Source organism: Sus scrofa, unplaced genomic scaffold, assembly GCF_000003025.6.
Source record: "Sus scrofa isolate TJ Tabasco breed Duroc unplaced genomic scaffold, Sscrofa11.1 Contig1111, whole genome shotgun sequence".
NCBI classification, from domain to species: domain Eukaryota; kingdom Metazoa; phylum Chordata; class Mammalia; order Artiodactyla; family Suidae; genus Sus; species Sus scrofa.
The window spans coordinates 56845-72050 of record NW_018084818.1 but is presented as its reverse complement, the minus strand read 5'-3'; the positions used below and the strand labels follow the sequence as shown (position 1 = coordinate 72050).

The 15206-nt window shown below is 36.8% G+C and overlaps 1 pseudogene; it reads right to left on the bottom strand.

Moving 5' to 3' along the window:
• Positions 1-8558: 8558 nt before the first annotated feature.
• LOC110258049 lies at positions 8559-12327 on the bottom strand (annotated as a pseudogene).
• Between the last annotated feature and the right edge of the window lie 2879 nt (positions 12328-15206).

The following is a 15206-nucleotide window of genomic DNA, read 5'->3' as shown; positions in this document are numbered from 1 at the left end:
ATATTTATAAAAATGACACTCTTACACAAAATTCATAGCAACATTATTCATGTAAGGCCAAAAAGAGAACAATCCAAATGTCTATCAATTGGTAAATGGATTAAAAAAAATATCCATACAAATACTACTCAGTAATACAAAGGATATTTTTTTTCATTTTAGTGCCCATACACCACGTGGCGTATGGAAGTTTCCAGGTTGAATTGGAGCTACAGCTGCCAGCCTATACCACAGCCACAGCAATGCATGGTCATTAAACCACTTAGTGGGGCCAGGGATACTATTTGAGTTCATTAACCACTGAAACATGAAGGGAACTCTAAGGATGATATTTCTAATACATGCTACACCATGAAAGAAACAAAAAGAAAATTGTTGAGCAAAAGAAGCTATACATAAAAGTCTATACATTACATGAGTGCATTTATATGAAAATTCCTAACATGGCAAATATATGATACAGAATGTAGATCACCAGTGGCTTAGAGGTATAGGAGGAATTGAAAATCAACCAGAAATGTGCACAAAGGAAATTTTTGTGGTGATATAAATATTTACAACTGGATCGTGGTTACCTTTGCACAGCTCTGTTTATTTACAAATATTGACTTTGTAAAGTTACAACTTTGGAGCTGTATACAGATAATGGTATGGTTGCATAATTCAATAGACTTACTAAAAGAATAAATTACTGAAATTATTTCACTTGCAATTCATTTACTTCCAATAGGTAAATTTCATGGTATATATGTAAATAAAGCTATTAAGAACATCATCAATTAACAATTTTTTTAATGTTATGGCTAGCTCCCAATTTATCTGCCATTATAAAATGTGTAGCATCAATTTGTATTTACATAATATAAATACCTACATTTAGTTGAATTTTGTATAATGAAAATATGAACTAAACACAATTTGATGTTATATAGTTGCATGTAGTTGTTGGGAGTATAGGTCTTTGCGTTAAATTTGTTTTGAATCCTAGCTCTTTCACTTATTAGCTGGTAGATTTTGGCCATTGCTCTTTTCAAACTTGCCACTATCTTATCTGAGAATTGGCTTAAAATCCAAATGCTATTTGTTTTGGGTTAAAAATGGGATTAATATAATTTTAGAAATAAATGATGCCTATAAATTGGTTAACATACTGCTAGAAATAGTGTACTATATAAAAATTATAGCAGACACAAATCATTTTTTCCATTCTTTTATATTTTCACTTAAATTAATTCACAAGTCATAAATGGATTCTTCATCTCAAAACTGTGGTCATAACAGATGATACACATATCTTCCTCTTTTCAGAATGATGAAATTTGACCTTTGTCTAGGAATTGCTTCAACTTTGGTTTTTCATGAATTATAATCTTATTCTTGTTTTATGCTAATGGTCTTCATGGTTTGTCTCTATTGTCACAAGGAGGTCACAACGAACAGTGTCAGTGCCTATTGAATATCAGAAGCTACTAGGCTGTAGGGAAATTTTCTAAGTCTGATGTGTTGGTTTCTGACTTTTTTCCTTCAATCTATGGCTAAGGTGCTCAAGTCACAATTCATAAATACCACCCAGTCTTCTGGCACCATACAACTTGTCCTTGAAATTTGTTTGCTGTTACATTATGTTTTTCTAATTATATGTGGCCTTGAAGAGATGTTCAGGCTCTGAGTATATAGAATGAATCCTAGTAGGCTATGAATATATATAGTAGAACACACATGACACCATATAATCCACACATCCCACCTTGTTCTCTTCCTCACTCTCTTTTGGTCTTCTGTCTCACCCCATTCATATTGGCATCCTTCTTTTTCATCCTTGATGCCACTTGTGCCTCTAACATAGAATTGTTTGGCCTGAGACAATAACTGTTTTGATTACCAGCATAAGGAGATGTTCTCTCTCATTTCCTTTAATAAATTACAAGACTACCCTTTTCTCTTTTGCACAGCAAAGGAAACCCAAAAGAAAACAAAAAGACAACTTACAGAATGGGAGAAAATAGTTTCAAATGATGCAACTGACAAGGGCTTAATCTCTAGAATATATAAACAACTTATACAACCCAACAGCAAAAAAGCCAATCAATCAATGGAAAAATGGGCAAAAGACCTGAATAGACATTTCTCCAAAGAAGATATACAGATGGCCAGCAAACACATGAAAAAATGCTCAACATCGCTGATTATAAGAAAAATGCAAATCAAAACTACCATGAGATACAACCTCACACCAGTCAGAATGGCCATCATTAATAAATCCACAAATAACAAGTGCTGGAGGGGCTGTGGAGAAAAGGGAACCCTCCTGCACTGCTGGTGGGAATGGAAACTGGTACAGCCACTATGGAGAACAGTTTGGAGATACCTTAGAAATCTATCCATAGAACTTCCATGTGACCCCACAATCCCACTCTTGGGCATCTATCCGGACAAAGCTCTACTTAAAAGAGACACATGCACCCGCATGTTCATTGCAGCACTCTTCACAATAGACAGGACATGGAAACCACCCAAATGTCCATCGACAGATGACTAGATTCGGAAGAAGTGGTATATATACACAAAGGAATACTACTCAGCCATAAAAAAGGATGACATAATGCCATTTGCAGCAACCTAGATGGAGCTAGAGAATCTCATCCTGAGTGAAATGAGCCAGAAAGACAAAGACAAATACCATATGATATCACTTATAACTGGAATCTAATATCCAGCACAAATGAACATCTCCTCAGAAAAGAAAATCATGGACTTGGAGAAGAGACTTGTGGCTGCCTGATGGGAGGGGGAGGGAGTGGGAGGGATCGGGAGCTTGGGCTTATCAGACACAACCTAGAATAGATTTACAAGGAGATTCTGCTGAATAGCATTGAGAACTATGTCTAGATACTCATGTTGCAACAGAAGAAAGGGTGGGGGAAAAAACTGTAACTGCAATGTATACATCTAAGGATAACCTGACCCCCTTGCTGTACAGTGGGAAAATAAAAAAAAAAAAATACACTTGCACCCGTATGTTCATTGCAGCACTATTAACAATAGCCCAGACATGGAAACAACCCAAATGTCCACCAACAGATGACTGGATTAGGGAGATGTGGTATATATACACAATGGAATACTACACATCCATTAAAAAAACCAATATAATGCCATTTTGGATTGCAACATGGATGGAACTAGAGACTCATACTGAATGAAGTAAGTAAAAGAAAGACAAATACCATATGATAGCACTTATATCTGGAATCTAATATAGGGCACAAATGACCCTTTCCACAGAAAAGAAAATCATGGACTTGGAGAATAGACTTGTAGTTGCCAAGGGGGAGGGGGAGGGAGTTGGGTGGATTGGGAGCTTGCGGTTAATCAATGCAAACTATTGCCTTTGGAATGGATTAGCAATGAGATCCTGCTGTATAGCACTGGGAACCTATGTCTAGTCACATATGATGGAGCATGATGATGTGAGAAAAAAGAATGTATACATGTATGTGTAACTGGGTCACCATCCTGTACACTGGAAAAAAATTGTATTGGGGTAACAACAATTAAAAAATAAAAATAAATAAATTAATTTTAAAAATAAAAATAAAAAAATCAAAAAAAAAAAGATTACCCTTTTCTGTTTACAATGATAATAGTGGTGTCCACACATTTTTAAACATACTAAATTCACAGCACAAGTACTATAGGCATTTGAAAAAATTTTTAATGGGACATATTTTAAAAGGTGACTGATAAATGGAAGTAATTGACCAAACTCAAGTATTCTGATCCAGAAGAGAGAGGAGGTGTTACACAGACAGATCTGGGGAATACTTAATAGTTTTATAAAGAAACTTCTAAAGATTAAGAAAGTTATTCAAAAATACCCTTCCAAATGAGGTTGTATTCATAACATTATTAGTTTGCACAGCATAAGAGAAAAGAAAAGAAAAAAACCAGAAACACTTTATAATGTAACACTGAGTATTATTTTAATGTTTACTGTTTGGGATTTTAAATGAAGTCAAATATTTTCTGGAATATTACTTGTATACCAGGTAAATGGCTGGTCTAGAGAGCCAAAAAATTTTATTTTATTATTATTATTTTTTGTCTTTTCTAGGGCCACTCCCATGGCATATGGAGGTTCCCAGGCTAGGGGGCTAGTTGGAGCTTTTGCTGCTGGCCTACGCCAGAGCCACAGCAACGTAGGATCTGAGCCGCATCTGCGACCTACGCTACAGCTCATGGCAATGCCAGATTCTTAACCTGCTGAGGGAGGCCAAGGATCGAACCCACAACCTCATGGTTCCTAGTCGGATTCATTAACCACTGTGCCACGACAGGCACTCTGAGATCCAAACAGTTTTAATACATTAATTTCAAAGAAGGATTATCGTTCTTCATTGGAAATGCCCAGTTTTGTTACATGCAGTATATAAACAGTAATGCATTAATTTATTATCAAATCAGTTAACCCAGTTCTTTTTGGGGAAGACAAGGAAAAATGGTTACAGATATTAAAGTATTGTCTAGGACTGTATTAGATGGCAAGGGAAGGGCAATTCCTTGGGTGAGATTTCCTACAATTATACTTCCAAAATTATGTTATCTCCTCTATTTGCCTGAAATCTAATATATTGTTGATTATATATTGCAAAAAAATAAGTTTTAAAAAGCAGCCATTTTAAATCATTAACATTCATCCTCTAATTTTCTTTTAAATTCCTGTATTGTATTATTTGTCAATTTACATAATGCTTTGCCATTTTAGCACACCTCTTCTACTTGCTTCTGTCAAGCTTTCTTTCTTTTCCTTTTTTTCTTTTTTCTTTTTTGTCTCTTTGGCAGCTCTTGCAGCATATGGAGGTTCCCAGGCTAAGGGTCAAATTGGAGCTGTAGCCACCAGCCTACACCAGAGCCACAGCAATACATGATCCGAGCCTAATCTGCGACCTACACCACAGCTCATGGCAATGCCAGATCCTTAACCCACTGAGCAAGGCCAGGGATCGAATCCGCAGCCTCACGGTTCCTAGTCAGATTCTTTAACCACTGTGCCACGATGGGAACTCCCAAGCTTTCTTTTATGTCGTCATTGACTACTGTATCCTTCTTGATTTCCATGTCATGATTCTCTCAGATTAGCTCATTAGCAAATAAATAGCAGTCATTAATTGAGTAGTAAAATATGTAATGAGCTATTTTTAAGAACAAATAAAATACACCTTAGTTTCATTTTCTGTGCATTCCACCATCAAGTACACATCACTTTTTCAGTGGCACCATAGAATCAGAAAGTGAGAATGAATGTAGTTTCAAATAAGGCTAACACACTTGATTTGAAGTATTTAAGTATGTTATTCCTTACGTAAAACTGAATCATTTTGCTCTATACCAGAAATTAACACAACAGTATAAATCAAGTATAATTCAATTAAAACAACTTCTTAAAAGAGAATGTCATTCCTGATCATACTCTAGGCTTTAACAATCTTCTTATGAATACTAATGAGCAACCAGGAGATTAAAGGATATGTGACTTATCTTTAATTTTCACCAGTGTTTCGTGGCTGACAAGAAATAGCAGTAGCCTTGCAAACCTGTATAAGAAATAGTTTCTATATACCTAGACTTTTCCTTTATGATAAAATTATAAGGCAGGATTTTAAAAAAAATAAATTTATTTTTGAACATTACATTTTAAGTCAGTTGAATGAAGGGAAACCCAGAAGATAAAGATTTTCTTGTGAGGCTTTATTTTCCCCTTGAGATGCTACAAAAGTTCTGTCATATCAAACCAGGCATCTAGTCTGATCCAAAGAATGGGGTTGGGAAGAGAAGGCAATGCTGGATACTGATGAACCAATTCTATTTTTTTTCCTAGATGAAGTTATTTGCTGTTTCTCTAGTGAGTCCCACTCTGCTAGCAGGCCCCTTCCTCTTTCATAGATAAGCATCAAGTGTTGCATGGCCTGATATCATGAGTCTTCCTGTAGAACGAGACATACTGGATTAAGCAAAGGAACTCAGACTTCTAGTACCAATCCTGAAGCCTACCTTTGAAGTCTTCAGTTCTGCTAAGAATTATTCTAGTGTTTATTGAGTGCAGTTTCAGTTATCACCTACCTCTGAAGATGTCTAGATTCTTTTATGCTGCCTATTTTTTTAAATCTTAATTTATGGTAAGATTACTTAACCTGAGTCTAGTCCACTAAAAGGCCTTTAACCATATAGTACAGTATTGTTAATTATAGCCACAGTGTTACACAGTGGATCCCTAGATCTTACTCATCTTACATAACTGGTACTTGTTGAATGACAACTCCGCATATGATCCAGCAACCTCACTTCTGGGTATTTATAAAACAGAATTGCTAGCAGGACCTTAAAGGCATATTAATACCCTCCCCATCCTTTGTATTTGCAAAAGGATATCTGGTCAATATTGAGCATCTTGATGCAAAACTTTATGTACTTCCACTTAGGGCCAACCATTAGCATAGAAAGGATACAAAGAGTAGGCAAAGTGATGGCTATCTTTTCAATCTTCAGACCTAGTGATAGAAGTAAGCAATTATTTGAGGTCGAGTGCTTTCTCCATAAGGGTTTTTGTTTTCAGTTCAAACAGTGTTTATTAGCTTTTCTTTTAATATGAACATGAGAAAGAAAAAACACATAAGCTGTAGCATTCTTTTACAAATAAAACTTCAATCAATACTCGAATCTTCAAGCTCCATAAACAATATTTTTGAGATGGTAGATTGTAATATTTTATATGCCATTTTTATCATTTAGGTCTCTGTCCTTTAAAAATGATGGAAGCTGCAGCACTCAATATAAAGTGAAGCCTTTCTATAAAGAGAGAAAGTATTCCAGGCCCAGAAATGCTTTGTTTATAGGCAAAATTCTTGAAGGTAAGAGGAGAAAGATTTTGCATAGTTGAAAACACAGTTTTTAAAAAATATTTCAAGTTTAGGTGACATTATTACCAATCTCCTAAAAAACTGATTACTAGACCTCCCTGTTTTTTAAAGTCTGAGATAAGTAAGGGTTCCTAAGATTTGTATGTTTCCTCTCAAATGGCAGAACTTGAAATGAGATACCTACAGCCATGTTAAATACATAGGATAGAAAATCTGTTTCATATCACCTATTTTTATATCACTATTACTATTAGGGTCCAGTTCCTTTTAGATTTTTACAAGTGAATTAACACTGCTCTTTATAATCCCTTTACCAAATCTAGAAAAATGAACCTTAGATGATCAAAGAAGGTAGAGAACCCAGCCCGGTGAAGAACTATTTTTAAAAAAGGAGGGAAGGTCTGTCAAGATATAAAATATTCCCTGAAGTCTTAGTGCAACCTTAAGCCTTGATACTCGTAAAAGTATAAGTGCCACACACTTACAAAACACCACCTGAAAGTTTAATTGAATTTTTCCCAAACTCACCTAGTTATGTAAATTTCAAATAGTAGGCTCTCAATTTTATTTTTTTTGTGACAGCTATTGTTTGCCATTTTCAAGAGGGCTGAAACAAAAATTTAAAACCAAAAGCTCAATGCTCAAAAGCCACAAAACCAAGCTCAAAAGCAATGCAACCAACTTGTAAGTGATATCCTGTCAGTCAGTAGCAGTAATACTTTGGCAGCAGTGTTCTGGAGTGTCCAAGTACAGTATATTAAAGCTGAAAATTGCCCTAAGACTTCTGGGACTCACTCTCTTTCATTACCCGCTTGTTAACTACTGGACCTCCAAGTTGGTTGGAATTATGAAAGTACCCTTTAATACAAGTATTTAACAAGGGGGAAATCATCAGGAAATGAGAAGCACTATTATAAGTTCACGAGAAATGCAGCATAGACCCAATGGAAGTAGACAATAACATAGTTTCTCTGCTTCTGATTCCCAATATGCTAATATGCTAAGTAGGGCTTGCAAAGAATTAAAATGTGTTATTCAGCAGCTTTTTTGGTTTAAACTGATTGCCAATAATGAATAGCAGCTTCAATAATATAATAGGGGGGAAGAATCTTCCAAAACCTAACAGTCCTTTGCTAAGTGGCTAGTTGCTAAGGACTGCTAGAGCAGTCCTTTGCTAAGTGGCTTTATGAGTTGTTAGGAGTCCCATGTTTTAATGGTAATGTCACATTAATTATAAAGGAATATGCAGCAATATAGAGAAGGGCAAGAAAAATTGGAAAAATGCAGAAGTTATATATTCAGTGTCTTTAAAATCTAAAGAAAACCTATTAATTAAAAAGTCACATAGTTCACTGCTATCAGCCTACACAGTAAGTAAATATCTCTGTGTTAATTGGGAGCTTTTAGCTTTGGAGTGGTTTTTGTAACTTCCTTTATATTAAAAAGAGAGAAGAGTCTGTTGCATTGACAAGGTCCCATTCTTTCTTATGAGCATAATCCTCACTGTCCTTGAATCTTTTGAATTCAATGTCTTTCTTTCAGGTGAAAATACTAACTTTGCTAGTTTATGAGCAGGAGAGGTGATATATCTCCAGTCTTTGTTTTAAGGGGATGATGATGTTACAACCCCTCACTTCTCTCTTAAGAGAGGATGACATTGGAGCACTGAATACCAATGAAATTATTAACTCTGAAAGACTTCCTCAGGGCAGCTCTGCACAAGTCTTTGTATTTGGCTTCACACAATCTGGAAATGGCCTTGAGGTGCTGTGCTCTTTTTTTCCTAAGAGGAGCAAAAAGAAAGTTCATGTTGTCATCTGCTAAGGAGCAAAGATCAAAGTAATATTTGCCATAAGCACTGGCAGGAATATTCATATTAAAATGAAGTAGCTCCAGAAATTGCCTTTCCATCTCATTCATGTCCTCAACTGTAATGTCCTTGAGGACTTGGCAGTAGTCCACATTCCTTACAGCCTGATTGTCCCAAACCTTGGAGGCAAGAAGAATAGTTCCCAAGACAATTCTTTTCCAGTTACTGAGACAAATGTCCATCTCAGCATTAAGTTAAAGGCCTTTCTAAGTAAACCAGAGTTACTATTGCACATCCAGCTGTTAGCTGTGTGGCACTAAAAAGACTACGAACTAATATAAATGAATTTCAGGATCATGCTTAAAGTATTCCTCTGGTACCCTTGCTCATGTGAGTGAATATGGTTGCTCATCAAAAATATCCAAGAATCAAATTGTAGTTCTATTTTTAGTTTCCTGAGGAATCTCCATACTGTTTTCCACAGTGGTTGCACCAATTTACAATCCCACCAACAGTGTAATAGGGTTCCTTTTTCTCCACACCTTCTCCAGCACTGATTGTTTATAGACTTTCAGATGATGGCTATCCTGGATATTGTAAGGTGGTACGTCATTGTGGTTTAATTTGCATTTCTCTAATAATGAGTGATGTTGAACATCTTTTCATGTGTTTTTGGCCACCTGCATGTCTTCTTTGGAGAATTGTCTATTTAGATCTTCTGCCCATTTTTTGATGGGGTTGTTTGTTTTTTTGGTATGGAGCTGCAGAAGGTGTTTATAAATTTTGGAGATTAATCCCTTGTCAGTTGATTCACTTGCAAAGATTTTCTCCCATTCTGTGGGTCGTCTTATTGTTTTGCTTAGGGTTTCCTTTGCTGTGCAGAAACTTTTCAGTTTGATTAGGTCCCATTTGTTTATTTTTGCTTTTACTGTCATGACTCTAAGAGGTGGATCTAGAAGATGTTCTGCCGTTTATGTCAGAGAGCACTTGGCCTATGTTTTCCTCTAAGAGTTTTATAGTGTCTGGTCTTATATCTAGATTCCTCAGAAAACTAAAAATAGAACTATAATTTGATCCAGCAATCCCACTCCTGGGCATCTATCCAGAGAAAACCACGACTCACAAAGACACATGTACTCCACTGTTCATTGCAGCACTATTTGCAATAGCCAAGACTTGGAAACAACCTGAATCTCCATCGACAGAGGAGGGTATCAAGAAGATGTGCATTCATCAAAACAGTGTGGTATTGCTACCAAAACAGACAGACAGACCAATGGAACAGAATAGAGAATCCGGAAATAAACCCTGACACCTATGGTCAATTAATCTTTGACAAGGGAGGCAAGAACATCAAATGGGAAAAGGAAAGTCTATTCAGCAAGCATTGCTGGGAAACCTGGACAGCTGCATGCAAAGCAATGAAACTAGAACACACCCTCACACCATGCACACAAATAAACTCCAAATGGCTGAAAGACTTAAATATACGACAGGACACCATCAAACTCCTAGAAGAAAACATAGGCAAAACACTCTCTGACATCAACATCATGAATATTTTCTCAGGTCAGTCTCCCAAAGCAATAGAAATAGAGCAAAAATAAACCCATGGGACCTCATCAAACTGAAAAGCTTTTGCACAGCAAAGGAAACCCAAAAGAAAACAAAAAGACAACTTTCAGAATGGGAGAAAACAGTTTCAAATGATGCAACTGACAAGGGCTTAATCTCTAGAATATATAAACAACTTATACAACCCAACAGCAAAAAAGCCAATCAATCAATGGAAAAATGGGCAAAAGACCTGAATAGACATTTCTCCAAAGAAGATATACAGATGGCCAACAAACACATGAAAAAATGCTCAACATCGCTGATTATAAGAGAAATGCAAATCAAAACTACCATGAGATATCACCTCACACCAGTCAGAATGGCCATCATTAATAAGTCCACAAATAACAAGTGCTGGAGGGGCTGTGGAGAAAAGGGAACCCTCCTGCACTGTTGGTGGGAATGGAAACTGGTACAGCCACTATGGAGAACAGTTTGGAGATACCTTAGAAATCTATACATAGAACTTCCATATGACCCCGCAATCCCACTCTTGGGCATCTATCCGGACAAAGCTCTACTTAAAAGAGACACATGCACCCGCATGTTCATTGCAGCACTCTTCACAATAGCCAGGACATGGAAACCACCCAAATGTCCATCGACAGAGGATTGGATTCGGAAGAGGTGGTATATATACACAATGGAATACTACTCAGCCATAAAAAAGGATGACATAATGCCATTTGCAGCAACATGGATGGAACTAGAGAATCATACTGAGTGAAATGAGCCAGAAAGACAAAGACAAATACCATATGATATCACTTATAACTGGAATCTAATATCCAGCACAAATGAACATCTCCTCAGAAAAGAAAATCATGGACTTGGAGAAGAGACTTGTGGCTGCCTGATGGGAGGGGGAGGGAGTGGGAGGGATTGGGAGCTTGGGCTTATCAGACACAACTTAGAATAGATTTATAAGGAGATCCTGCTGAGTAGCATTGAGAACTATGTCTAGATACTCATGTTGCAACAGAAGAAAGGGTGGGGGAAAAATGTAATTGTAATGTATACATGTAAGGATAACCTGACCCCCTTGCTGTACAGTGGGAAAATAAAAAAAAATATTAAAAAAAAATGAAGATGTGGTACCTACACACAATGGAATATTACTCAGCCATTAAAATGAACAAAATACCAGCATTTTTTGCAACATGGACGGACCTAGAAATTATCATACTAAGTGAAGTCAGCCATATAATGAGACACCAACATCAAATGCTTTCACTGACGTGTGTAATTTAAAAAAAGGACAGACTGAACTTTGCAGAACAGATGCTGACTCACAGACATTGAAAAACTTATGGTCTCCGGAGGAGACAGTTTGGGGGGTGGGGGGATGTGCCTGGGTTATGGGATGGAAATCCTGTGAAACCGGATTGTTATGATCATTATACAACTACAGATGTGATAAATTAATTTGAGTAATAAAAAAATTAAAAAAAGAAAAAAAAAACCAAGAATCTATTTACATCTCTGTTTGTTTGTTTGGGTTTTTTTTTTTTTTTTGTGGTAATACATTGCTAAAGGCCCACATTTTATTGTGGTTCTAAGACTAGGCAGGCTGACTGTGCTGCCATCTAGAAATATCATTGAGCCTGAGTTAGACATTCTAGTAAGCTAACCTTGAGATAACATGGTTTAAATGGTTGCTCTTCCTCTTTTCTGGCACATCCATTTGAAATTTTCTCAGAAAATTTGTGCTTGCCCTTGGGTTGTCAGAAGGGTTTGATTCCAAAGCTAAGTCTTAGGGCATCTCCTGGTTGCTGATGTGCTGCAGGTGGTGGTGCTCACTGGCTCCAAAATCCAACTTGGCTGGTTCCATGCCAGCCAGCATGGATGCTACTGCCACTGCGACCCCAGCCACCAGGGGTCTTCCAACAGATAGACCCAGACTTAGTCTGGCTCCACTAGCTTGACACCAGCCCAGCTTGGGGCTGGTGTTGGGGACATGCAACAGATGAAAATGTTCCCCATGTGATGCCTCTGCCCCTTGCAGTCACCTCTGCCCTCGCACCCAGACTCTGCAATAATCAGCTGCCTCCTCCCTCAACAAGGTGCATTGGGCACTGGCAGCCCCAGGCTATGCAGGCACTGCACTGGGCAGGCAGATGCAGCCTTGACTGCTGCTTTCCCATCCAATTCCACCACCTGCTCAGGGAAGGGCTCAGGCCCCTCTGCACCTCTGCCACCACTCAGCTGCCACCTCACATGAGCCAACTCCATCTGTCTCCATAACTGTTAGACATCATTCTGCTTACTAGTCTATTCAATGGATTTGTAAATCCTTCCCTGAAAAAAAAGGGGGGGGATAATAAGCAACCAGTAGGGAAAATAAGCACAACAAATAGAAAATATCCAAGTTTAAAGTTTATGCATGAGACTTTAATCATCATATATAAGGATGTACATATCCTTGTGTTAAAATTATATGCAATTTATAGAATATTCATGGGTAGTAAATATCTTAAGTATTCTTTTCAAATACTGCATTAGATATGTTTCTAAAAATAATACTCATTGCATATTACATGAGACATATATTAAAAAGTAATTTTATTTATCTGGAATTTAATTGTAACTGAGTTTCTTGTGTTTTAATCTGAAAATCCTAACCTTAAAGGGTTCTGATAGATTAGATTGGTGATGATTTTTAGATATTTCTAACTTCCTCTTTGCTTGTGATATCCAAATGCCACTTTCAACTTTTTTAAATCAAGTGGATATATGATATCTAGTCAGTTTCCAGGATTTGATGCCATAAAATACCACGCTATTCCAGGGAAATCAGTTAAGACAGGATAAAATGATATTTTTGTTATGTAAAAAATAAACTGTATCCAAAGACTGTCAATAGTCAGAAGCCAAGAATCAAGGGAAATTACCAATACCCAGATGATAATCAAAATCAACAGCGATTCCTACCTACTCTCCTTTAGTGAAGAGTTGGACATCCTACTCTCAATTTCTTCTTTTTCTTTCAGTAGAGAGAATTTATGCTTTTTCTCTCTTGGTGATGCTCCCAAAGGAAGGAGCATGAAATTTATTCACATTATATCCAAATCATCTGAGAGATTTTTAAAAATTGCCTGTGGTGCCTGCTAATTATCCAGGATTTCCTATGTATTCCGAGTTAAAAAAAATGTAAGGGACAATTTAAAGAAAGGAATAGCATAGATGATGTGTACAGTTCCATGGAGACCTACAGGATGTAAAGGTCCTCACTCACTTATACAGAGACAGTGATCCCAGCAAGAACGAAAAAGACTGATGAGCTTTTTCTCAGCAAAACTGGAACAGTTCCATAAGTCATGATAAAATTGTAAATGAATCATCATCACTGCATAAAATTTTTCATCTAAATTTATTAGTCCAATAGAAATATGTAGAAGGCATTGGCTTAAAAATATACCATTAGGAGTTTCTGCTGGAGCTCAGGGGTTTAAGGATCTGGCATTGCCCTAGCTGTGGCATAGGAAGCAGCTGAAGCTCAGATTTAACCTCTGGCCCAAGAACTTCCAAATGCTGAGGTTGCAGCTGAAAAAAGAAAAAAAAATAAAATTTTAACCTATATGAAATATATATTACCATTCTGATATTTAGAGGACACCAAGCTCAGATTGATAACTAGAAAATTGGAAATTTAAGTCTCATCTTTAAATGAGTGATTTGTATGCCTTGTCTTTAACATGGCAAATCCATAACAAATTTCTGTAATGAAATGTGTTACCATAATGATTGTCTCAACCATACTGTTTTCTGGGCTGAGATCCCACCACTTTTGAACAATGTTCAGTACAATGTCATAGTAAGTAGAATCTAATATGAGATAGTACATTCCATCTCATACCATTTTACCTATGCCCTCTTCCATTTGACTTCCTGTGTCTAAGAATTGAGGGGAATTTACATACAGTTAAAAGCTGGATCTAGATGGTATAATGGATAGGTTTTGAAAAATGTTTCATTTGTTCTTAATAAATACCTAAGTCAAGATGTAGATTACGTTCAACACCAAAAACAGTTCCCTGATTCTTTAAATCCCCACAACCAAGATGAATTCTATCATAAGGTCTTAACACCCTAAATATCCTCCTACCTTCAGCACTGCAGCTCTGGTTTCTAGCCTAAGCTTATTTTCCCTATTTCTGAGTTTCATATAAGTAGAACCCCACAATACATATTCTCAGTCTGGTTCCTTTCATTCAGCGTTTTAAAATTCATCTGTGTTTTGATTTTATATCTACATGATATTCCACTGCATGCATATACCACAATTCTTCAAGAAACCTCCCACTAATGGATTTTTAAGTTTGGGGTTATTATAAAAAGCCTAGTATAAACACCCCTATATAAGTGTATATGGATATGTATGCATCAATTTCTCTGCTATAGAGCTAAAAGGGAAATTATTGGACATAGATAACTGTGTGTTTTATTTTATAAGGAAATGCAATCTTTAAATAATAACTGCAGTATTTTACATTACCAACAAATATGTACAAGAGTTCCCTTTTAGTCACATCCTTGATCATATTTGTTGAGGAAATTAAAAAATAAATAAATGGAAATTGGTATAAAATAATCTCTCTTTTTTGGGGTCTTTTTGTCTCCTTTATGGCCACACCCATGGCATATGGAGGTTCCCAGACTAGGGGTCCAATCGGAGCTATAGCCCCCAGCCTATGCCACAGCCACAGCAATGCAGGATCCAGCTACATCTGTGACCTGCATCATGGCTCACTGCAATTCCGGATGCTTCACCCACTGAGTGAGGCCAGGGACCGAACCCACATCCTCACAGATGCTAGTTGGGTTCATTAACCACTGAGCTACAATGGGAACTCAAAAATAAT